Below are 25,800 nucleotides of genomic sequence, written 5' to 3' on the forward strand. Positions count from 1 at the left end.
CATTTATGCATGGGTTCTTTCCCGTTCACCGCCCCCCCCTCCTTCTGTCTCAGTTGTTCCTTGGAGTTATGCATGAGTTTTCCCTCCATTAGAAATGACCTTGCTGCCAGCCATCACAAATCCCAGACCTTCCTGTTCCTCTGTTATCCCGATTCTTCCCTCTCCCCTGAGCTCAGCCCAGGTGAAATCTCCATGCATAAGGCAAAGTGTGGGACACACAAGCTTAGTTTCGCTCACAGCCAATTACAAAGCAGCATGTCCAGAGGTGGGGATTCAAATACAGAGCTCTTTCTGAGCAGAAGAAAGGTTTTTTAAAACCGTAGCTTGGATTTCTCCCCACCTTTTCAGATTGCTCTGTTTTTTGTTCTTAAAATGCTTTTTTACGTGGCAATTGGGGTTTTTTTTGGGGGGGGGCAGGGAACTTTTATCTCACTACAGCCAATTACGAAGCAGCATTTCAAGGGACGGGATTCAAATACTTCCTGATTTGAGCTTGGAGACTGCTGGTGCATAGACTCTCAACAGGAAAGTGTGGGTCCAGGGAGCAACGAACCTCAGGTAAAACTCCCATGCATTAACGACTTAAGAGGGTTTAAACAGGCCCTTACAGCCTTGGCATATCCCATCCCCTATTGCTTGGGCCAGTCAGCCCTTGGAGGCTTCCTCCACTTTCCTCCAGATGGGACCCTGCGTCCTCATCCCCTTCCATCCAATCAGCTCCCTGATTATAACTCCACCCCTTGGCTAGGTTGGGCCCTTGTGGCGCCCTGCAAGTGCATTCCTGCTGGCCAGCTGGACCGCAGTGTCGTGATTCACACAGCCCTACTTTCTAGTTCACTGGTTCCCAACCAGGGGTCCGTGGACCCCCAGGGGTCCGCGAGAACTAAATTAAGGTCCGCGAAACAAAGTTATAAACCCACAATAAATTAATATTTTCAATTAAAAGTTCTCTATTATAAAAATATATATTCAAATATTCTAAGTTTAATGTTTAACTAACAGTTATGATTAAAGTTTATTTTGAAATTCTCAATTTTTATTTTGAACCTTGGGGTCCCTGCACCGAACAAAAAAGTCCTAGTGGTCCCTGGTCAAAAAAAGGTTGGGAACCACTTTTCTAGCTAAACCCCTGCTGGCCAGCTGAGCTGCGGGGAAGAGAGCTGGCCACTGGCTGTCGTTTGGGCCTATTCCTGCAGCTTGGGGATAGCCTGTCAGCCCCCCTGGGGTGGCCCACCACCGGGGCCTGACTGTGGTAAATGGAATCGGCCAGAGCAGGCACTCCTGGACAACAGAATATGGAGGATTGGCCCAAACTCAGCTGTACTTGCATGTAAAGAAAATGTTAACATGAAACTAGTTCCATAAGAAATGGAGCACTTGAAGCACATTAGAAGGACTGTCAGGGATGAACTGTGCATTGTGTGTTCAGTTGCCAACCTCCGGGTACTTTACAATCAAACAACAGCACACAGGCTCACACTATATAGTAAGAATTTTCTAGCTTGGAAGGAGTTTTATGCTGCTACGCAATAATAGGTGAACAAAGCGTAATATAATATACAAACGCAAATAGGTTACATCACCATACAGGACAAAGTCCTTGTGTCAAAGTCCCAAGTCCAAACAGCAAGGAAGAGTTCCGTCACTCTAAACCGGAAAATATTTTTGCTAGACGCCGATCCAAAGGTAAGGTCCAGAAAATGAGAGTTCAGTCACTCTGAAGGGGTAGCGTCACCCCAAAGTAAAGTCCAAAGGAAAAGCTCAAATATTGCTGCGGTACAAACGAAAGCAAAGACGAGACGACACTTCTAGATTAGTAGTCGTTTCGCGAAGAGAAAGCTTCTTCAGTCAATATTCTTCATGCATAAAGGGCACTAATGCCTCTACGATTACGGCCCAAAGGGCTGTGTGCTGTTGTTTGATTGTGAACTACATAGTTTCCAGCACTAGTTAATATTTTCTTGTTTCAAACCTCCAGGTACTAGCTGGAGATCTCCAGCTATTACAACTGATCTCCACCTGATAGAGATCAGTTCACCTGGAGAAAATGGCCGCTTTGGCAATTGGACTCTATGGCATTGAAGTCCCTCCCCTCCCTCCTCCTCAGGCCCCGCCCCCAAAACCTCTCTCTCTAGTGGCGAAGAGGGACCTGGCAACCCTAATTATGTGGAAGATCCTTAATTAATTCCTTCAGTTTAGAAAAATGGAGAAATTTGGACTGGGGCTATCATATGTGTGTAGGGGAGAGTTTAACCCTTGCCACATACTGTTTATCGAACGAACGAAATGTTTAATACGGTCCCAGACCAACAATTAAAAAAATTACATAATAAAAATAGTATCTATATACATCAATACATCAATAAATATATAATCAAACATTCGTAGGGGAACTATTAAAAACATAAGCTTAACTAGAACACAGTTAAAACTCATTCGTTGGGTTCGACCCATGCTTATCTAGTCTTCATAATTCACCATCCAAATTTGGCCATTTTAAAAGTTAGCTCGTTGTCTTTAACTGAGAGCAAGTTAGAAAGGCGAGTCGCTCTAGTGCTCCCTGAGTGGTCAGCTATTACAAGGGAAATGTCTTCTCTTATTTTATTATAATTTTGCAGTCATAAATGACATGTTCAAGGGTCTCTATGCTCCCATCAGAACAAGGGCATACACGTTCACCATAGGGGATCTTCTTGTATCTACCTTCCATTATAGCTGAAGGGAGAGCATTGCAGCGTAACAAGATAAAGGCCCTCCTATAATCAGGATTTTCCAGATGAACAAGATATGGCATCGGGGTCACATTAGTAAGGGTATTTTGATTGTAACAGACATTTTTTAAGTCTATTCATATCATGCTGTCTTTCTACGTCTCGTATTCTTTGCCTTATCAAGACCCTGGCCTGCAAATACTCCATAGATAAAAGTACTGTTTATCCTCTACTGTTGGAAAAAGATATAGTACAGGAATACCGGTAATTAATATCAGTGCTAAATTTGTCCTCAGCCCACACCATCACTCAGATTAAACTGGGCCATCTGTGGCTCTTTTTTAACAGTAGAAAACCACTGATGTCCTTCATAACACGTTGATGTGCCTCGGAGTGTATATCCAGTTCAAAGCAGTATTATATGGATAGACAACGCCCTTATTTGGATGTATATTTAATTCATTCCAGCTATTCACGGAACATCACCAATGATAAAAATTTCTCTTCTACCTATTTCTGTGGAACAAGGCTGACATCCAGTGGCCAAAGAAGCAGAAAAGTGCTAGCAAAACGTGCTGCATTACATAATAGTCTTAACAAAGTGAAAACCCTGCACAAAATGTGGAATAAGATTCCAGTGGGTTTGTACTAAGACGGCCTATTATATAACTAGATGCCACAGACTTAATTAGCGCATCATGAGGACAAAGATATATATCATGTGCATGACCTGTAGATCTACTCTGCATATTTTGGAATTCTGCACAAAGTAGGAGCTTTCACACTATTCCAAAATATGCAAAGACAACATATCAATCACTTGTTTTTTCTTGGTAATATGAAAAAGAAGGTGGTTTTTATACCCCAATTTTCTCTACTATTTAAGGAGCCTCAAACCAGTTTACAATCACCTTCCCTTCCTCTCCCCACAACAGACACCTTATGAGGTAGGTGGGGCTGAGAGAGTTCGGAGAGAGCTGTGACTAGCCCAAGGTCACCCAGCAGGCTTCATGTGTAGGAGTGGGGAAGCCAACCCTATTCACAAGATTAGAGTCTGCTCTGCCGCTCATATGGAGCAGTGGGGGATCAAACCCGGTTCTCCACCGATCCTAACCACTATACCACGCTGGCTCGCAACAGTTTTCCGATGCATCACTGGTGATATTATGAAAATGAATTAAAATGTCGTGCATTTATTATGAGTGTGTGAGAACTTTGTAGGGAGCCATGTATTAAATGTTGTCTAAACTATTTTGTTTCGTACATAGGAGGGGGCAGGCTGTGTGACACAGAAATAGGTTCTTTTTTTCATTTGTTTTGTTTTTGTATGTTGGCATGGTGAGCATCTTCACTTCACACATTTTCATTACTGCCCGTTATCTTGCCTCATGCATTTTACACCATTTTAAGCCATTAGTTGCAAATATATAGACTACTAGGCCTGAAGCAACATACCTGGGAATAAAACGGGCTTTAAGGTGTTAAAAGCCTCCTATTTATCTTGCAATAGACTAACACGAAATTTCCGCCTAGTGAGGGGAGGCTATCTACAACCCGGCATGCAGTTGTTAGCTTGGAAATCATCCTGAAACTATATTCTAAGACAGTACTTTCAGGCTGCTTTAAGAATTGTACTTTATCACTAAAAAACAGGGTAAAGGGCCAGACTTTCCAAACCGATGTCCTTCAGTATTCCATCTTTTTCATTAGTCCCATCTTAGCTCCCTGTGTTTGTTCTAACTGAATCCAGGTACACATTTTTTCTAGCCTAGATACAATGTCCTACATCGTACCCAATAATTTCTACTGACAATTTTATCCTAGTCATGGTTCTTCACCTATTTCTGGGCTCATACTTCGCCAGCCTTGGTTCCTGACCTGAGTTTCTGCCATCATTTACATTTTACAGAGGGGGCAATGGCATTAAGTAGTGAATTGGTCTTCTGCTGACTTCTTGGGTTTATATTCCCCTAAACCGTGTCCTGCAACGATCCAGCTTACGTCATTTACGTTGCTGTTGGGCTATTAGAGACTGAGTATCCTCGAAAACCCATCAGTTCAGTTAAGGTTCTGTTCGACAGTCTCAAACAGGGAGCTGATTTTCTGTCAAACAGTTCAGCAGTTTGTGAACTCCTTGAGCCTATTTGGATTACTTTCCATATATTCAAACAGGACAGTGCAACTAACAGCATTTCATGCCTGCTTATGCTCACACAGATAGAGTCTAGTTCCCCCACTATACACACACACACCATCTCTGTGTTCTGCCCAGCAGCCAAACTAACTAAATGGTCAGCCAAGAATGACAAATAAATGCTTTTTTAAACTTTTATTGTTGATCTAAGTCTGCATTATCAGGGTTATTATTGCACAGGTATTATTGCACAGTCTTATGTGAGCCGTAGTCCTCCCCACACACACGCATATCGTTTCGTTCTCTGAACCAACCATCTATGATCCTTGCATCCACAAGGCAAAAGAAACCACCATCACAGTTACTGCACCGCTGCAAAGCTGTTCAACAGCTGTTCTGTTGGACAGCAGCAGCAAAAAATACATTAATCGAGACAGCTCTAAAGTGCATGTCATTGTCGAACATGATGTTCACTCACCAAGCATCCATCATAAACATCTGTATGTGTGTGCAAATTACATGTGCTGTTGACCCTTTGAGTACCCAGCTTGCTACTGGGGGTAAAGTGTAGATGACTGGGGAAGTCATAGTCTGCCTAGTCAACGTCGGGATGTGACATCATCCCATGGGTCAGCAACGACCCAGTGCTTGCACCTTTACCTTTTAGGCCCTGTGAGGAGCTACATAGAAGCTGATCAATGACCTGCTACAGCCACATTCATTTCAAGTAAAATATATATATAAATATGCACTGCGTAGAAATTAGTTTGTGGCACTTTTCGGGGAATACTGACACGATTTTCATTTATGTCGTGACACTATAATGGTCTTAGTGCTTTCCCCCCCTTGGTATGCTGTTTCAATGGTATATCTTTAGGGTTGCCAGGTCCCTCTTCTCCTCCGGTAGGAGGCTTTTCCGTGTAAGCGCGTGTGTGCGCACACGTCACTTCCAGTTTAGAACTGGAAGTGATGCATGCGGTATGCACAAGCGCGTGCACGTTTGCCCGCCGACCCTCAGGTGGTCAGCGGGCAGAGAGGTCAATTGCCGGGGGGTTGCCCACCACCAGCGGGCACCTGGCAGCCCTATATATCTTTAATAGAAATTAAAAGTCCAACCCTATTGGTTTTAATAGGTTGAAAACTGGGCTGCTTTCTCCAGCTGGCCCAACAGACATTTGGCCCATTGTTTCTACAGGTCATTAACATCCAAAGGCAGTGGCTGGAAGTCTGGGCCTTAGAGAAACATGCTCTGTTTGGCTCCCATGGTATTTGATGCCCATTACTTATAAAGTGATGCCTGTTCAGTAAAAGAGAAAATCAATGGTGTGATATATACAGGAGAAAGCAAAAAGCTTTAGAAGACTGTCAATATGTTTTAAGCATTACCACATGACTGTGGTTTGCAATATCAGTGCAGCGGATTGTGAGGATTGTGTTGCACTCTGTTATTTTGTGGTTCTGTCTCGGACTGCTGAGCTTTAACAGGGGACTGGGGGAGAAAACACCAAGAATGCGGAGGCAAATAACTCTCTGAGATATCAGGTTGGTTTGTTCCTTTATTCTTTAAGAATTGCTCCGTTTCAAGTTCCATGTGTATTAAAGTTGCATTTTAAAACCTAACTGGCATTTAATGCCAAGCCAGTATATTGCTGAAATCATTTAATGCGTATTTTATAGGGGTGAAAATCAGAATGTTGGTTGCAGTGGTTCTTTTTATATGTGTGTGTGTTAAGTGCCGTCAAGTCGCTTCCGACTCACGGCGACCATATGAATGAAAGTCCTCCAAAATGTTTTTATATATATAGATATTAAACCTGCTGAAAGTTCTGTTTTGCATTGGTTAGCAGAATTGTCATATGTTGAAAGTATTTTGTATGTATTTATCTTTTGAAGATTGATTTATATTGGCTGCAGTCAATACAAATATGTACATATTAGTTGCAATGCTTTTAATGATGCAGATACATAGAGACCTGAAACTCTACTTGTGAGCACAGTGTTGGCAACAGAAGAGTTACAATACAAGGGATGAAATCATCAGAGCATGACAGGCTGGAGTAACGCGCCATTCTTTTTCAGTCAGCCTCAGCAACCAATTTGTGAAGAATATTTGATTATAGCCACACAACAGAAAAAGGAGATTGCAAAATGTGTTTATTTAAGTAAGGGTCATTGTCATGCATTTGCTATTAATAAATGGCCTCTCTAGACTTTTTGCCCATTTCTAGGCATGTTCAAGGGGCCCACTATAGGTTATTCTAGATAAAAATGAAATTGCTTTTGTTGCAACAAGATAACATTTAACCCCACGGGTCTTTCTTCTGAAACTGGCTCCCACACATGGGTATGTCATTTAAATATTCAGTGAGCAGCACATGATTCCAGGGGACTAGGTTAAATGCTTCAAGGGCCCAAATGCCCTTAGTAAATAGATAAGCAAACAGATACACCGCTTTTTGCTTTCTGCTTTTTCTGTGAAGCTTGTATTTTATGAAAGTTGTGTCCTAGCCACCACAGAATGTCAGATTTTGCAACCACAATCGTTCCTGCTTGTAGTTTGGGCAGGTGTTGTAGTGGAAGTTCAAAGTTGATTGTCTTATACCACATGTAAAGACGAGCCAGACTAGGATCTGGGGATGTGTGTGTGTGTGTGTGTGTGTGTGTGTGTGTGTGTGTGTGTGTGTGTGTGTGTAAAGTGCCGTCAAGTCGCAGCCGACTTATGGCGACCCCTTATGGGGTTTTCAAGGCAAGAGACAAACAGAGGTGGTTTGCCAGTGCCTTCCTCTGTATAGCAACCCTGGACTTCCTTGGTGGTCTCCCATCCAAATACTAACCAGGGCTGACCCTGCTTAGCTTCTGAGATCACCTGAAATTGCAACTGATCTCCAGATGACAGAGTTCAGTTCCCCCAGAGAAAATGACTACTTTGGAGGGTGGACTCTTTAGCATTATACCCCACTAAGGTTGCTTCCCTTCTCAAACCTTGTCTTTCGAAAGCTTCACCCCAAAATCTCTAGGAATTTCCCAACCTGGAGCTGGCAAGCCTAAGGGGAACTGATCTCTGTAGTTGGGAGAGTCATTAGTTGGGAGAGTGATTATGGGAGAACCCTAGGAGGACCATACGGGAGAACCACATGGAGGTTAGCAACCCTAGAAGGAGAGATGGAAGCAGGAAAAGGGGAGAGGCTATGTGGGCTTTCAGGAAAGGGAAAGAGGACATAGTGGAGCAGAAGGAAATGAGATGCCTCCTGCAAATCCTTGCTGGTTCCCACATGTTAAAAATATTTTCCCCCACTCATGCTACACTAGATCCAACCCAGTGGTTGTTACTCATAATTTACAAATTCCTAACTGGCATTTTAGAGGGTTTTTGGAAGTCTAAACAGAAGTATCAAAAGAGCAAGGGTAATGATTAAGAGCTATTAAATCTCTACAACTTAAATGAAGACAATAATTTATGGTAGCATATTTGAATTTTAAAAATATTTTTATTACATCCATCTACCCTTAGCTTAATGGATCTGTGCATTTTAATAACTGTTTGTGGAGCTCCCTGCCAATGTTTTATCACTCTGCAATACATTTAAATATTGATCTGTTCAGAAATGGGCACTTAGGCAACTGAAGGTGAAGCTTCATATATCTTATGAAGTATTGACTTTTTAAAGTCACTATGCATGTGTTTCTTAAGGACGTGTGGACTATTTTCAAGTGCGCTATGGAAACTTTTACTTTCATGCAAGGTGAATTGTTTGTCAGTTTATAAACCATTTGGTTACTTTTAAGAAATGTTAACTGTGGTCAAAGTGTTGACACTTGGTATTTTAATACGCTAATGGAGTATACTTCCAAGTGAACCAAGTTGTTCCCCTTCTTAGATCTATGCTGCTGTTCGTTCATTCTTACCAAGTTGAATAATTATATTAGATTTCTAACATTTGTAACATGTAATGTTTAGGAACATGGAATATAATTATGTTTCTAAGTTCTGTGCTTTTGCATATAGAGTTTGCTGCAAGTACAATGAAAAATCAAATGAATTGAAATCTCAAATTTTATATTCATATTTTTACTGTAAAAAAAAAAAAGGTAAAGGTCCCCTGTAAGCACTGGGTCATTCCTGACCCATGGGGTGACATCACATCCCGACATTTACTAGGCAAACTTTGTTTATGGGGTGGTTTGCCAGGGCCTTCCCCAGTCATCTTCCCTTTACCCCCAGCAAGCTGGGTACTCATTTTACTGACCTCGGAAGGATGGAAGGCTGAGTCAACCTTGAGCCGGCTACCTGAAACCGACTTCCCGCGGGATCGAACTCAGGTCGTGAGCAGAGCGTGGACTGCAATACTGCAGCTTACCACTCTGCGCCACGGGGTTCCTTTTTTTTTTTTTACTGTATTTAATTTTTATTTTAGCTTTTATAGATTTATTTTTTAGACTCCATTGTCACTGGAATTATACAAGTGGTAAAACAGTCTTACAATTATCATGAACTAGTCTTCGGGTGTTGCCTTATCGAAAATTGTTTTCTTACTCACTTGAATGTTTTGTACATGTGAATATGCATTTTACTGGTAAAAGACTGTAACAATAATAGAAATGTAATGTAATTTATGAACATGTGATGTTACACACAATCTCAGAGTGTTGGTCCATCTGGATACAGATTTTCTGTTCTTGTTGTGGTCCTCCAGAGTCTCAGGCAGAGGACTGGATCCAGTGGCCAGTGGGTATAAAGATCACAGATCTTTCCTCATGTTCCCTCCTCTCTTAGGAAGGTTGACTTCTGGGATTGTGGGACCCATATGGCTTAATAGGTCTGGGTGATCTGTTCAGGAGAGGAAGGAGATGCCTGACTGTTCTCACTATTTGTACAAAACTAAAATGACTAGATTGGCTGAATCGTTGGCCACAAAGGCTTGTCCATTTACTTCAGTGGGGGAAGAAGATCTGCATGTACATCTCCTTTAGGGTTGCCAGCTCCAGGTTGGGAAATACCTGGAGATTTTTTTTTTGGGGGGGGGTGCCTGAGGAAGGTGGGGTTTGGGGAGAGGAGGGACAAAGGTGGAGGAGTCTACTTTCCACAGCCACCATTTTCTCCTGGTGAACTGATATCTGTTGCCTGGAGATCAGTAGTAGTAGCGGGAGATCTCTAGCCACCACCTGGAGGTTGGCAACCCTAATCTCCTAGCACATACAGATGTTTTCTTTATTAGGTTACCCACCAAACTTTCCAGACTAAAACAGTTGCATTTTTGATTGTATAATAGACCAAAAGTTCAGTATCTTACCATGCATTCCTGATCTGAATGCCTAAAAGGTGGCGTATCTTGGGCAAAAAAAGGGGGTGTTCACAAGCCTGGCCTGCACCGTGACACCGCTGGAGCCTTTGTCGGTGTCCGGACACCAGCGGCAGGCTCTGTCGGCGTTCGGGCCCGGCGATGCCGCGGTAGCGGCCAGAGATTGGCGTCCGGCCCTGTATGCCGGCATTGTGGCCACAAACGCTGGCATGCGCCATCCATCCAAAGGCCTCTGGGTGAGGTCGCCGGCGCATGTCAGGAATGTGCTGTAAATGTCTTTCATGCAAAATCCAGAAATGTACCATTTTTCCTCTTTACCAATGAAACAGATGCTATGGTGGCTGAAGTTCATAGTTTGGGAATTGGGCTATTAGAACTGGGATTACAGATGGAAACAGTGGTAATGATTAAAGCCAACTTCATTTGGTGTGCCTGTTGCAGCCTTTCTTTGAGATGCATGCTCCAGCCATTAATATCCACATCCCACACACAGCTTTTTATGCTAGCATGGTATCTATGGTGACTGTCTTTTGGAAGCTTCACGTGGTTCCGAATAGCTAAACTGCTGACCAGTGTTTCATACTGGGAACATGTCTTGCCAGTACTGGAAGAGTAACACCGGTTGACAGTTTCTTGGTTTAATTCCGAGTGATATTGATTACCCCCCAAATGATCTGGGATCCCAGAGCTGGCGTAAGTCATCTATGCCACTTTGGTCAGCGCAGGTGGCACAGAGGCAAGCACTGGGGGTCACACCGTCTCTTAAGCCGCTCCGCCTGCCCCCCCTTCAGGATTGTATAGTTAAATTTGTCACCCTATAGATGCACATTTTCCCCATCTGAATTCTCAAAAAATCTGCATGGCAGCTTATTGTTGAGTTTTGAGAATATGGTGGGGGAAAGGTGCATCTAAAGAGTGGCAAATCCAGTGCAAAACCTTCCATAAATAAATGGTGTCAGAGAAGCCTGCCCAGAATTTAACTATGCAATCCTGAAGGGGGGGCAGGCGGAGCGGCTTAAGAGACAGTGTGACCCCCAGTGCTCGCCTCTGTGCCACCTGCGCTGACCAAAGTGGCATAGATGACTTACGCCAGCTCTGGGGAGCGACACGGTAGCGTGAGTCAACTTCATTTGGTGACATGGCTGCACTGTCCTCAGCCGTCACCTAATTACCCCCCACAAACACTCAGGGTTGCTCTGCGCAAGTACCTTCAGAGGTTTGCTTCATGTGCCTTCCTCCCTTCAAAAATGAGGAGGACTACAAATCACAGGGTATTCTCAGTGGAAGAGGAAGGCAGTGGCAAACCACCTCTGTTAGTCTCTTGCCATGAAAACCCCAAAAGGGGTCGCCATAAGTTGGCTGCGACTTGACGGCACTTTATACACACATTCTCAGTGGTGGGGTCTCTTCTATGCAACTCTGGGCATCCGATTATGGTCAGTTTAGGTTTCACTTGCTGAAGCTTTTTGTTGGTCGTGTTTCTTTGTTGGTTTAACTGATTTGCTGGTTTTTGCTGATTTACTTAGACTTTTTGTTGATAGGGTTTATTTTTTTGCTGATTTAACTATTGTCTTTTGTTTTTTCGTGCTGCAGGGTTCTGTTTTGAGCTGGCTTTATTGTTGGGTTTATTGCTGTGTTGACCTCTGAAGAATTTTAATTTATATCTGCTGTACGTTTTTTACGACTGGTTTTATTGTAGCACAAAATTGTTTTATTGTTTTTATGTTGTAAATTACCTTGAAAACAGCTGAGAATTTGGATTTATAAACCTTTCAAACAAATAATAAAATTAATTAGTGTTCTTGTTAAAGTGTTTATACAATATTTCCAACACTAAAAATATAGTGTTGGAAAATCAAATGAGGTCTATTTATTGCATTTTAAAATCCCACTCTTCTTCCAAGTAGATCTGGGTGGCATACATGGGTCTTCTATTTTATCCTTCACAGAAGTTGCATGTAAACAGATTAGGATGAGAGAGGGTGAGCCAAGGTGACCACAGTGCTTTGCCGCTGACTGGGGTTTGAATCCAACAATTTAACCACTATATCATTATACTGGTGCTCTGGAGATGCATTTATATAACGTTTATGCATTGCTATGCACAAATAAAACTTGTAGTCCAAATTCAGCCAAAGAAAAGTATCATAAGATGTGTTACATGTACACTGGCATAGGTATAAAAATGCTGCAAGGCAGACATCCTGATGCAGGAAGTTCCAAAGTCAGTCCTTATATCCCTCCAACACTAGATATATGCTGCTCAAGATCAATTGATCAAGGAGCTTCTAAGGGATAAAAGGAAAGGAAAGGAAGTTCCAAAGAGTCAGTGCTTCTGGCCTCCTCCAAATCTTCATGAATTTCACCTCTTAGAGGAGGGGTGGATGCCATAACAGGGAGCAAGCATGGTGTAGTGGTTAAGAGTGGTGGACTCTAATCTGGTTAACCGGGTTGGTGTCTGCACTCGCACACATGAAGCCAGCTGGGTGACCTTGGGCTAGCCACAGTGCTCTGCACTCTCTCAGCCTCACCAGGTGTGGGGAGAGGAAGAGAAGGAGATTGTAAGCCAGTTTGATTCTCTTTAAAAGGTAGAGAAAGTTGGCATATAAAACCAACGCTTCTTCTTCATCATCACACACCAACTTCAATTGATAGGGAAGAATTTATGAGAAAGGAGACTCTTTCTGGTACACAATATTCAGGATACTGATCTCAGAAGCTAATGTAGCCTGTGTAGATGGTACAGAAGATACTTTATTCAGACCAATCCAGATAAAATGAAGGCTGTAGAATTTTGCAGTGATTTCCAAAAACATCTTCAGGGAATTCTCCCAGCAATCCCTTTGGGATGCCATGGAAGCATGATAAAATGGATTAAACATAAAACAGCATAAGCATTTAAAACCTGGCCAAAGTGTAAAAGCAGCCCAAAACATTTAACAGCTTAAAAAGAGCCTCATAACATAGTTCTTAAGCTAAAACCAGATGGTAAAAATAACAAGTCCTTAATCAGAAGCCTGAGTACAAAGAAATATTTGAACCTGGTGCCTGAAAGACTCCCATAGGCACCAGATAAGCTGCAAGGGCTTCCACAGATGAGGTAGACTACCTCTGAAAAAGCCCCGTTTCTGGTTGCTACCTATATCACTTCTGCAGGGTGAAACACAGAGAGCAGGATTTATGAGGAGACTCTTAATTGGTGGAATGGATAGTATGGGAGGAGTCATTAAGCCTCAACACTGTTAACACCTGTGAACCATTCAGCAAGGTTGGGGCCATACTACAACTTAGGAAAGGATAGAAATAGCAACCATACTACTTTGTCAACCTACTCCCCCCATCCATTCCTACCAGCAACACTTCTGTCTTATATGGATTCAGGCTTCATTTATTCCTCTTCAGCCAGTCCATAACTGAATCTTACTGGTTTCCATGAATTAGTACTTAACTATATATATTTGCTTTTGATTTGTCATCATGTGCCTTCCGTGACTGTGTAGAGATATATTTTTTTAAAAAAAATAAGATGGAATATTGTGAGACCATATAAGCCAGCTCCCATGCGGTAGAACAGAACTAACCCATTTCTACTCTCTGTATCTGTGGTCAAAGCTTTGCCCATCGATCTCAACTGCCCCCGTCTGAAGGATTTTATATAGTTACAGTTTATTAAAATGGTCTGTGACCAGTAAAAAAGGATTTTATATATATAAAAAAAACCTGAGATCCAGAGGTAATCAACAGTTATTCTCTCCTTATCCACCTCTAGATGTAGGTGGTAGACATTTTCCATGTGATTGTCACAGGCATTTATAACCATACGACACATGCAAACTCCCCATGGAAATTCAAATTAGAAGTGTGCAGGGTAGGGTTGCCAATCAATCAATCAATCAATCAATCAATCAATCAATCTTTACAGTCATTTGACCAAATCAGGTAGGGTTGCCAACCTCCAGGTGGTGACCAGGATCTCCTGCTATTACAACTGATCTTCAGGCAACAGAGATAGTTCACCTGGATTAGGTGGACTCTATGGCATTATACCTCACTGAAGCTCCACCCTCCAAATCTCCAGGTATTTACCAGCCCAGATCTGGCAACCCTAGCGCAGGGGCTAAATATGGATTTGGACCTGCCTACTTCCCTGCACCATTTTCTTGACCAATAACCAACACAGGAGCATTATTTCCCCATCACAGGGCTGCATGTGCAATGAATGCCGGAATATACAGCTCCCTGACCAGGCAGACAATGTCAATGCCGCTCCTGAATTGACTAGCCACAGGGAACTCAAAGATGGTATCCTGCTGCAAGCTGTTGCTGGGTCTACAAGTTAAACATAACATGTGGCTTGGGCCTAAAATAGTTTTAGTCCTAAACCCCCATCTGAACCAATCTGGATTACTGGTTTCCCTAGATCTTTCCTGTGTGCATTAAAAAGGCGAAAGTGCCCTGCCTGACTCTCTATGCCTGAGACCTAAGCAAAATGCTGGACCTTTCAGTTTGACTGAGCTTTAACTTCATTATTGAAGTCTGGAATAATTAGTTGAAAACTGGAATTCAATTTAATCTAAAGGATGGCTATTATAATGCTTTACCTCACCTATAGCTTTCCAAGGCTTTTAGCCTCTTGACAAGCAATCTGTCAAAGGAGGAATGTTGAGTGCATTCATTTTTGACTTCCATTCTTCTCTTACAGCAGCTCAAGTGACTCCAGTCGAACTCTGGCATTTATCACAGACAAAATTAGGTCAGCAGAGAACATAGAGGTGCAGAACTGGAAAGGGGATGAATTTTATCCTATAAAGGGGAATAGAGAAAGAGACCTTCTGTTTGTTGTTTAGTTAAGCCGTTGCATACAAGGTAAGAGTTTTATGAGAGAATTTCTCAGTGGATTTGCAATTTGTGCTCTGTCTTGATCGTTTAAAGGGAAAAGAATAAAGTGTGTTTTGCAGCCAGATTTCTAATCTGGGGTGCATAAAATATAGACTTTTCTCTCCACATGTGGTATAAAAGTGTGATTTTTTTTGTATTATTTTTGCTTGTTTGTTCAGAAATAGGATTGAATTTCCTTAGAGATAAATAAAAATAAGCAATTGGGGAAGTTTTCCTCGTACTACCAAATGGAGTAAGATTGAGTTTTGTTTTGTTTGTTTAACCACATGTACGATTATATCTGGTATGTGTTCAGCATTTTAGCTTTAATCTAGTTCTTCCTGACTTCTATTTTCTCTATGTGTATGAAATTCATGTGGCATGTGCTCTATGGGGCATCTTTTCCATGACCTTATCGCTTGTAAATTGCAGAGCTGGAAAGATGAAGATAGTTCAGTATATGTTCATAGCATGGTAGATTTTGTTATCTGAATTAAATGTTTACAAATTCTTAATTAGTTTTAAAGTAACACTGCCTAGTGGTATAAACAAGTTATGGTACTGTAATGTATCTATTGCATCATGAAATTTAGAGGGTTTTTTTTTTACTTCTTGGGATAGCAGTTAAATGGATGGGCTGTCTAAAACTTTAATAAATTAATTTAAAAAGCAACAGCTTTCTTTTCATGACCAGAGGAATAAATTAAGAAGAAAGCACTGAGTGATATACATAGAAATTGGAGTCCATTGAGTGATAACCCCAAAGCCACTTTGCATGTTATCTGAAAGTGCAGAAAAGGAAAGGGAAGTGGCTCATGCATTATCTAAACACATCTGGGTCATGTGCAAAAGAGACACAGAGACATACACCTCCGGCATGTGAGCCATAAGGATATGTAAAAGATATGTGAGTTCCTGACTTGCATATCTTTTGTACATATTTCGTTAGTTTACATGCAAAACCATATTTATTTCACAAGATATGTGCTAAAGGAGATGTTGTATCAGATGTTAACATTGTTGCTGTGGTCAGCCTGCACGGTGAACACTGAAACTGCTACTGAAATGAAAGAGGTTGTGTGTTGAAGTAATACTGGGCAATTTTTTACCCTGCCAGAGATGGAGTCTGGTGCTTCCTAACTATTGTCCTAAGTAGCATTATGAATATGATCTAAAGAATAAGCATAAATGGCATCATGTTCGAGGATGGAGACAGGGTGAGAATGGTGACTGGGATAAATGGGTACAACTTTTCAGAGCTTTTTTTCAGTGGTTTTTTTCAGTGTGGGACCATTTCAAAATCGAACTTTTTTTGCACCACAGGGTAAGAAGAAGAAGAGTTGGTTTTTACATGCCGACTTTCTCTACCACTTAAGGGAGACTCAAACCTGCTTACAAACACCTTCCCCTTCCCACAAGACACCCTGTGAGGTAGGTGGGGCTGAGAGAGCTCTAACAGAGCTGTAACTTGCCCAAGGGCACCCAGCTGGCTTCTTGTGTAGGAGTGGGGAAACAAATCCAGTTCACCAGATTAGCCTCTGCCGCTCATGTGCTGGAGTGGGGAATCAAACCCAGTTCTCCAGATCAGAGTCCACAGCTCTAAACCACTGCTCCCAGTGAACAATCAAAACCGTCAGTGAGGGAAACCCAAATGAAATAGATTAGGTTTCACTCACTGGCAGAAGTCAATGATCAAGGAAGACAAACACATCTCTCTAGTGGGAAATTCTACAATTTTGGTGCCATGAAGAGGATCATGCATTCAGATATTAAGTAATCAAAACCCAGACTCAAAATGCTCCATTCGTTAATATAGTTGTTATAACAAATCTGAATGGTAAATTAATGATAGTCTGTAAATTTTGACAGTCTGATGTAGTGGTTAAGAGCAGTGGTTTGGAGCAGTGGAGTCTGATCTGGAGAACCGGGTTTGTTTCCCAACTCCTCCATAAGAGCGGTGGAGGCTAATCTGGTGAACTGGGTTTGTTTCCCCTCTCCTACTCACGAAGCCAGCTGGGTGACCTTGGGCAAGTCACACTCTCTCAGCCCCACCCACCTCACAGGGTGTCTGCTGTGGGGAGGGGAAGGGAAGGGGATTGTAATCAGAGGAAGGAAGACAGTGGCTCCGTAGATACATAATTGGTAGAAATATATGATGATCAACAGTGGTACACTGAGATCTTGCCCCTGAATAGGATTTTACTGGTAAGTCTTTCCAAAAGGTCATTTACTCACATGCTATTACTGGTTTGTTGGCTTGGGGATTATTTGATTTGATACAAGCTGTGCTTTCTGTTTGCTCGCTATTCTGTTGTCTCTGGTTGTGTGCTTGCTAGACGCTGAGTGAACATTTATATGCAGGCATGTACCTCAGCAGACTGGAGAAGTATGGCAATTATTATACTTGTCCCTTCAAGTGATTGGCAGGTGAGATTCCCAACATATAAGCGTCCCAATGGAGTGAACAGCAGGGCTGTTTAAGGTCAGGAAAACAGTGTGTGTGAGGGGGTAGGCAAAAGCTCCCCCAAACTGGAGTCCTACACACCTGGGAAGCATGGCACTCCCAAAGCACATGGATCCAACATCTTTGTGACAGCCAGAGGGCTTTGCACTGTGTGACTCGGCTAGAAAACCTTCCTGTTGGTTGGAGCAGTTTGAAAGTAGAGGCACCTGCCCAGAGCAGGTGTATGGGCTGTCTCTCTCAGGGCCAAACTAGATGTTATGGTAGCCACAGGTCTGACTCATAGATACTATCCCTACTTTAGAGATGAACACCAGAGGGAGGCTGTTTCAGTACTTGAAAAGGCATGGGGGAGACAAGAGGTACTGGTCTCACCTTGCTGTGTGCCGGATTGAGACTGGGCCCTCACAGTATTTTTAAATGGCCTGCTCTAAAACGGTGGTGGCATCTAGAGGTTGGACCTGTGGACACTGTAACATCTAGTTTGGACCTCACTGAAGATCTAAAAGCAAAGGCTGGACAACCATCTGTCAGAGATACTGTTGCTTTGGTTTTCTTGGACTGAGGTGAGGTTTTGACTAGATGACTTCTAAAGTCCCTTGCAACTCTTCAGTCTGTAAGTGTTATGAGAGGATTTCTCTCCGCTTCAAGAAGTGATGCTTATTTAACTACATATGTCCAGTAGATACCTCATAAACAAATGTGTTTGAAGCACAAGGGACAAACAGGTGTTCACAAACATACAGGCACACTTGTGGGAGAGGTTGGTTTGGCTGAAGCTCTGTACTTAGTATTGAATCATGTTCAGCTGCTCAATGCTTTATGGTTTTATGCTCTCACTTGGTTTTTAATGCTGCTCTTAATAATGTATGGTATCTGATTATGGGGTTTTTAATGTTTTAGTTTGTAAGTTGCCTTGGGCCGGTTCCCTGGAGAGGCAGCATAAACATTTTCTGTCTTAAAAAATAGTAATAAATAGTACATTTGGTGGCAAATCCAGGAGTGTTGCTATGTAATGTACCAACCAGCTCCAACAGATTTCAGCCTTACAACATGCATTTGTGTGGATATAATCAAATTTAGTTTTTAATGGCTGCTTTCAGGAAGCCAGTTCAACTATTGTAATTGTATAATTTTCTGTTAGTATTGGTTTAGGGGGCTTTTCTTCTTTAAGTTACATTTTGTATTAATGTACACTGTTGGAACTGGGATGCAGGATTACAAACTATAAAATCAAAAGAACTGAAGAGAAGGATGTTGGATCGTACATAGTTACCCAGAGGTGCTGAGAGAAATATTCTGCTGTTTGCTTTCCAAATACATGGTAGCAGCGGGGAAAGGGCATGAGGAAAGCCAATGTGTTTTGGTGATTAGAATATTGGAGAAGGATCTTCAAACTCCCATTCTTTCACAAAGCCAGTCACTCTTTCATCCTTATCTGTTTCAGTGAGTGGTGTTGTGATTAGGGCTGTCGATTCGGTTCGGCCCGAACTGAAAAACAGCCGAATTTCCCCTGATTCGGCAGTTTTTAGTTCAGGACGAACCGAACTCAAAAATTGCAGGAAAAGCCCCCCCCCCCGAATTCAGCGAGTTCGGGAGTTCACGAATAAATCCGGCAAATTCGGGGCCGTCAGTAAGCAGCATAACCGTCAGTAAGCAGCATTCTCCTCCCCCGGCCAATCGGTGGCCAAGCTGGGTTTTCTTCTGGCCAATCAATCAGGATTGAGTACTGGAGGAATCAGCTGATGTGCGGCCCGGCCGGGGAGAGAGAGAGAAATCCTCCTGTGTGTGTGTGTGTGGGGGGGTGCTTGTGCACATTCGCTCATTTCTGAGGCTGCAGGGGGTGCATTTTTGGGGGTACAGACCCCAAACTTTCAGCGGAGCTTTAGACAAGCCTTCTTAAGAGACCCCCCAAGTTTTGTAAACATTGGGTCAGGGGGTCCCGAGATTTGGGCTCCCCCCTTTTTCTCTTTCCGTGGCTGCAGGGGGTGCATTTTTTGGGGGTACATACCCCAAACGTTCAGCAGAGCTTTAGACAAGCCTTCTTAAGAGAACCCCCAAGTTTTGTAAACATTGGGTCAGGGGGTCCCGAGATATGGGCTCCACCCCTTTTCCCTCCCCCCTTTTCCATTTCCGTGGCTGCAGGGGGCGCTTTTTTGGGGGTGCAGACCCCAAACTTTCAGGATATCTTCAGACAAACCTTCTTAAGAGACCCCCCCAAGTTTTGTAAACATTGAGTCAGGGGATCCCGAGATATGGGCTCCCCCCTTTTCTCTTTCTGTGGCTGCAGGGGGCACATTTTGGGGGTACAGACCCCAAACTTTCAGTGGAGCTTCAGACAAGGCTTCTCAAGAGACCCCCCAAGTTTTGTAAACATTGGGTCAGGGGCCCCCGAGATATGGGCTTTCCTCTTTTCCCTTTTCCCTATTGGGATGAATGGATCACCCTGTATGCATCTCCAGAACAAATGTCCCTTTCCATGCTTTGCACAGTTGCAAAGGTGTTGCTTTACTTGTTTGTGTTGCTTTTCAGCTGGGTTGCTTTGCAAACTTCTTAGCACCTGCCCCGCCCTTGCTCTCATCAGCTGTTTGTCAGGGCTGGGAGCTGTGGGCGGCAAGCTCTGCTCAGAGATGCACATTAAGGGTGGGGCGATCCCTTTCGGGGCCCATATCTCAGCCCCCCCTGACCCAATCTTTACAAAACTTGGGGGTCTTGCAAGAAGGGTCCTTTGAAGCTCCACTGAACGTCTGGGACCTCTACCCCCCAAAATGCCCCCCCAGAGCCGTGGAAAGGCACGGTTGTGTTTTTAATGGCTTCATTCGGAAAAAATTTTTCCCGAACTTTGAATTCCCGCCGAATTGCATGGACCAAAGTGGGGGAGTTCGGACTTTGGCATATCCCGAATCTAAACGGGCCGAATTCAGCCGAATCCGAACTATACTGAATTTTTTAAAATTCAACAGCCCTAGTTGTTGTAAAAAGGGAAATGTAAAAAGGGAAAACCATGTATAGTACTTCCCTGAGCTCCTTGGATAAAAACGTGCACCAGATGTATGAACAGGAAGGAGTTTCCTTCTGTAGAAAACTCCAACACCTTTGCTATTGACCAGAGAAAATGACACCAGATAGGAAGAACATAGAGCAGAACAGAAATGAGATTCTGAACTAGGCTACATCTCAAGGTAGCACAATATGAGAATATGAGAAGTATTTCTCATTTATCTTCACTGGGCTTGAAGTCACTGCAGGTTAGTACAAAACAACAAGTAGCAGAAAGTTTAATGCTTAATTCCTTCTCCACAGGGAAATAATCTCTTCATGTACAAAACTATCATACATATTAGGTAAAAATTTACCCTAGAACTTTCTCTGATTTCTAGTTGTCTACATATACATGGAGAGCCTTTAAAAGAAGTATTCGAGCATGTTCCCTGCTCCCAGCCCTGTAAATTGAAATATGACAGTCCTGATACAGTTTTACTTACTTCATTAGCTATTTGTTGGATTTTGGCTTGTTGAAAGTGTTGCTGGAGATCCAAGCTGTTCATAGCACAGTGTGGTCTCAACTGAGGAGTTTGCATTTTCCAAGTTGAATGGCACCTAAGTACACACCGTTCGGTTCAGTTCCTGTCATCTATTTTCCCTAGTGTAAGGTAATATACAGGTCCCAACATTGAAAAAAACTATTCTAAAAGGTCACAAATTTGTAGGTATTCATATAAAAGCTAAGATCATGGAATGTCCCCTTCAAAACCTCTGCAAAGACTCAAAATGATTTGAATTACAGCTCTTCAGAATACCTGTTAAACTGAATGAACTTTCTGCTGCTATTCATCTTCCTTCATAATGCTGTTGCTAGGAGAACAAAGTGGCAAGCAGCAGCTGGGTCAGAAAAAGTAACCAAGGTCTGTTCTTCTGAAGTAATTTTTGAGCGATCTTTCAATGAAAAAAAGTTCACAATATTTAGTGTGGGAAATTCAGCTGGTTCTCAGCTTACACTGCAGAGCTAGTAAGACAGAACTGTAATGAGAGCTTTGGATTATCCAGGTTACCTGTAGGCAAAGCTGCTGACTAGGGCTGTGCAATAATAATAATAAATTTTGGGTTTATTTGGCCCGAATTTTTTTGGTATTCCCAAAATAAGCCGAATACCCATACCGGTAAATAGGTATTCGGCTTTATTTCTGGGTTTCCCAAAAAGAATTCAATCAATTATAGTCTATGGAATTTATTTTCAAATCTCGGGGTGGGGATTCAAGGTAGAGTCACCAAATTTGCAACGTAGCTGCAAAGGACACTCTTTAAACGGACACCAAAGTTTGGTGAAGTTTGGGACAGGGGGTCCAATTTTATGGGCAAACAAATGGGTTGCCCCTATCTTCCAGGCATTTGTGAGAGCCGAGATGTCAATTCGTTTTCAGGTTTAGAAGGTCAGCATTGCTGAGGACTGGTGGAAAGAGCTGATTAGCAGGCTGGTGCCTCACAGTTTGGGGGCTCCATTCGTATCTGGGTCGCTTTGCATGATATCCAGGCAAATTAGCTTCCAAACTGAGGAAAACGGCTTAAATGCAAGAAAAATAAGGCATGGGAAACATTTATTTTGGTGGCAAATAGCTTCTTGTGAACAGTCCTTTAATATAGTCAACAAAAATCTGATTTCGAGAGATGGTCACGGTGCTGGTAAACAAAGCCACTAGTCAGGGCAACCTTCAGTTTGAGAGCAGGTTTTCATAAGAGTGTGTATGGTGATATCAGAGCCAGCCAAAGTCTTGACCAAGATAGCTCTTCTGAAGGAGATTGCTCATCTGTGCGGGTGAGGGAGTCTTCTTCAGAAGCCTGATCAGCAGCTGTTAAAGCTGGTGCATTTAGTTGAAGGGTACGGAATATCCCTCCAGATGGGACTGGGTAAGCCCCGTCTTTTAAATGTCTCTTCTGCTATGCAGATTAGTCTTCTATTGAGTGATGCACCTGGAAGGTTGGTCAGACCAAGTTGGCTCTGATAACACAACCCCTACCTCAAAAGGCCCCATCTACTGGGTCCTAACAAAACCAGCGAGAGATAGAAAAATGGGAGAAGGCACAGAGCCATGCACCTGAGCAAAGGTGAATAGTTGAAACTTGAAAAAGCCAAATATCTATTTGGCTTTTCGGGAATCGCCTCTTTGGCTTTGGACAGATTCCCAGATTTTGTATTCAGCCAAAAATAAACACTGAATATTGCTGAAATGGCTAATTTTGGTTTTATTTTCGGTTCGGATTAATCAGTATGCACAGCCCTACTGCTGCTTTAATTCTAGTGTATTCTACCAATCTTTTTAAAAAACACAAAACTATATTTACTATAGGTTGGAGTGTGTCTGCTTTTCTGCTGGTAGAGGGATGATCTTACCTGAGTCCCTTCCTCGCTGCAGCCACCATCTTGTGTGACTGTTTGTATATGCAGGTCCCATGTTTTAAAGCAGATCTTTTTGAAGGGCTCTCTCTCAATAGCAGAAAAGCTGGATTAGGGTTGCCAGGTCCCTCTTCACTATAGACGGGAGATTTTTGGGGCGGAGCCTGAGGAGGGTGGGGTTTGGGAGGGGAGGGACTTAAATGCCATAGAGTCCAATTGCCAAAGCGGCCATTTTCTCCAGGTGAACTGATCTCTATCGGCTGGAGATCAGTTGTAATAGCAGGAGATTTTTTGCTATTACCTGGAGGTTGGCTGGCAACCCTAAGCTGGATCCAATCAATATTTTCACTGGCAAACATACATTCCTGAATCTTAGCCACTGCTTCTCAACTGCAAAGTGGCAAGTGGGTGTTGCAGGCTGCCGAAGAGACCCTCAATGCCTACTTATTTCCTCCCATACCCTGCTTCCTTTGCTACCATTACCTTTTGCCCAGCAAACATTCTGGAAATCTTTTCTGGAAGAAAAGTTGCTACAAGAGAAATGGCAGCAGATGGGGAAGGACAAAGCACACAGCTCCTCCCTCCTTTTCTACCCTGCAGATTTACTTCACATTTTCTCAATTTGGACAAATGATAAGCTGGAACTCTTAGATCCATGTTTGATGCTGCAAGGATAAATCAGTTTAAAACCTAGGCTGAGTTCCTAAGAACAACTGAATAGTTGAAAGTGCTGTGAGGTTTTGTGTCTGTATTTCAAGACATATTTCTACAGTATATTTATAAATTTGTGTTAGTAATATTAATTTTAATAGGAGGGTTGAATAATATGGATGTCCTGCTGGAAATTCCCTTGAAAAGACAGAACCCGAACAATTCCTGTTCCTAATTCTAGTAAGCACTTGAGGTCTTGAGGTCTGACTTCATTTCCTTGAGCAGTGGGAGAGAGAAAAACTCAGCAGCTCTCTCTCTGTGACCATATTTTCAAACAGAATGCTATCGTGGTGGGACTTCTGTGCACAGCATTTCTACTTTCTGACAATTATTGCACAATCCCACTGTTTTGGAAAAGACTTTCTGGTTCTGTAAAACATGGATTCTGTTTGTGTAAATTATTCTGTTTTCTGGTGCTGCAACTGTCACCTGCTAAGGAGGGGCAATGGCTTTACTTGTGCATAAAATCATAGAATCATAGAGTTGGAAGGGACCACCAGGGCCATCAAGTCCAACCCCCTGCACAATGCAGGGAATTCACAACTACCTCCCCCCTCCACACCCCTAGTGACCAGAGGATGCCCAAGATGCCCTCCCTCTCATCATCTGCCTAAGGTCACAGAATCAGCATTGACAACTCCTCGTCTCTTTAGAGCTTTTTGCTTGGCTAGATTGAATGCTAACCCTTCTATGGTAATGCAGGGCAGAATTCTGAATATACCATACTCAGACAGGATCTGCCCTTGCTCTTCTGGCTCTATTGACTCATTAGCCCATGCCCTTTTGGAATGCCACTTTTACGAGGAACTTCGATCACACTATATTTCCCCCCTTTTAATATACAAATCCAATGCCTCTGTGACTGACATAATGCCTTTTTTACTAAGTGATAGGGACCCCAAGGCTACATTGTCAGTGGCAAGATTTGTTTCAGTCCTTATATCCCTCCAACACTAGATATATGCTGCTCAAGATCAATTGATCAAGGAGCTTCTAAGGGATAAAAGGAAAGGAAAGAATCAGCATTGCTGACAGATGGCAATCTAACCTCTTCTTAAAAACCTCCAGGGAAGGAGAGCTTACCACCTCCCGAGGAAGCCTGTTCCACCGAGGAACCGCTCTGTTAGAAAATCCTTCCTAATGTCTAGATGGAAACTCTTTTGATTTAAGTTCAACCCGTTGGTTCTGGTCCAACCGTCTTGAGCAACAGAAAACAACTCAGCACCCTCCTCTATATGACAGCCCTTCAAGTACTTGATCATGGTTATAATATCCTTCGCGTGATCTGGACATTATATTTCTGTTGATGCAGCCCAAGACTGCATTTGCCTTTTTAGTTACAGCATCACACTGCTGACTCATGTTCAGTGTTTGGTCTACTAAGACCCCAAGATCCTTTTCACACACACTACTGCTCAAACAAGTCTCCCCCATCCTATAATTATGCATTTAATTTTTCCTACCTAAATGCAGAACTTTACATTTGACTTTGTTGAAGTGCATTTTATTAGTTCTAGCCCATTTCTCCAGCCTGTCACGATCATCCTGCATCTTGGCTCTGTCTTCTACTGTATTTGCTACCCCTCCCAATTTAGTATCATTTGCAAATTTAATAAGCATCCCCTCTATTCCTTCATCCAAATCATTTATAAAGATGTTGAACAACACAGGGCCCAGCACAGATCCCTGAGGAACTCCACTAGTCACTTCTCTACAAGTGGACAAGGAACCATTAACTAGCACTCTTTGGGTACGATCTGTCAACCAGTTGCATTGCTTATCCCACCCCAACCCCCATTCTGGAGATAAGAACATAAGAAGAACCTTGCTGGATCATACCAGTGGCTCATCTAGCCCTCTAGTATTGGCATTAACATCTTTGTTGCCTATGACTGTCGGGGTCCCCTAGGGTTGCCAGCTGTGGGTTGGGAAATACCTGGAGATTTTGGGGGTGGAGCCTGAGGAGAGCAGGGTTTGGAAAGGGGAGGGACTTCAATGCCATTGAGTCCAATTGCCAAAGCAGCCATTTTCTCCAGGGGAACTGATCTCTATCGTCTGGAGATCAGTTGTAATAGCAGGAGATCTCCAGCCCACCACCTGCAGGTTAACAACCCTATGGTCCCCTTTAGTCACCATGGCTAGCAGCAATTGATGGACCCATCTTCCTTGAATCTGTTCAGTATCCCCATGCTCATGACCATCACTGTATCCCC

Source organism: Euleptes europaea, chromosome 12 (genome assembly GCF_029931775.1).
Source record: "Euleptes europaea isolate rEulEur1 chromosome 12, rEulEur1.hap1, whole genome shotgun sequence".
In the NCBI taxonomy this organism is placed as follows: Eukaryota; Metazoa; Chordata; class Lepidosauria; order Squamata; family Sphaerodactylidae; genus Euleptes; species Euleptes europaea.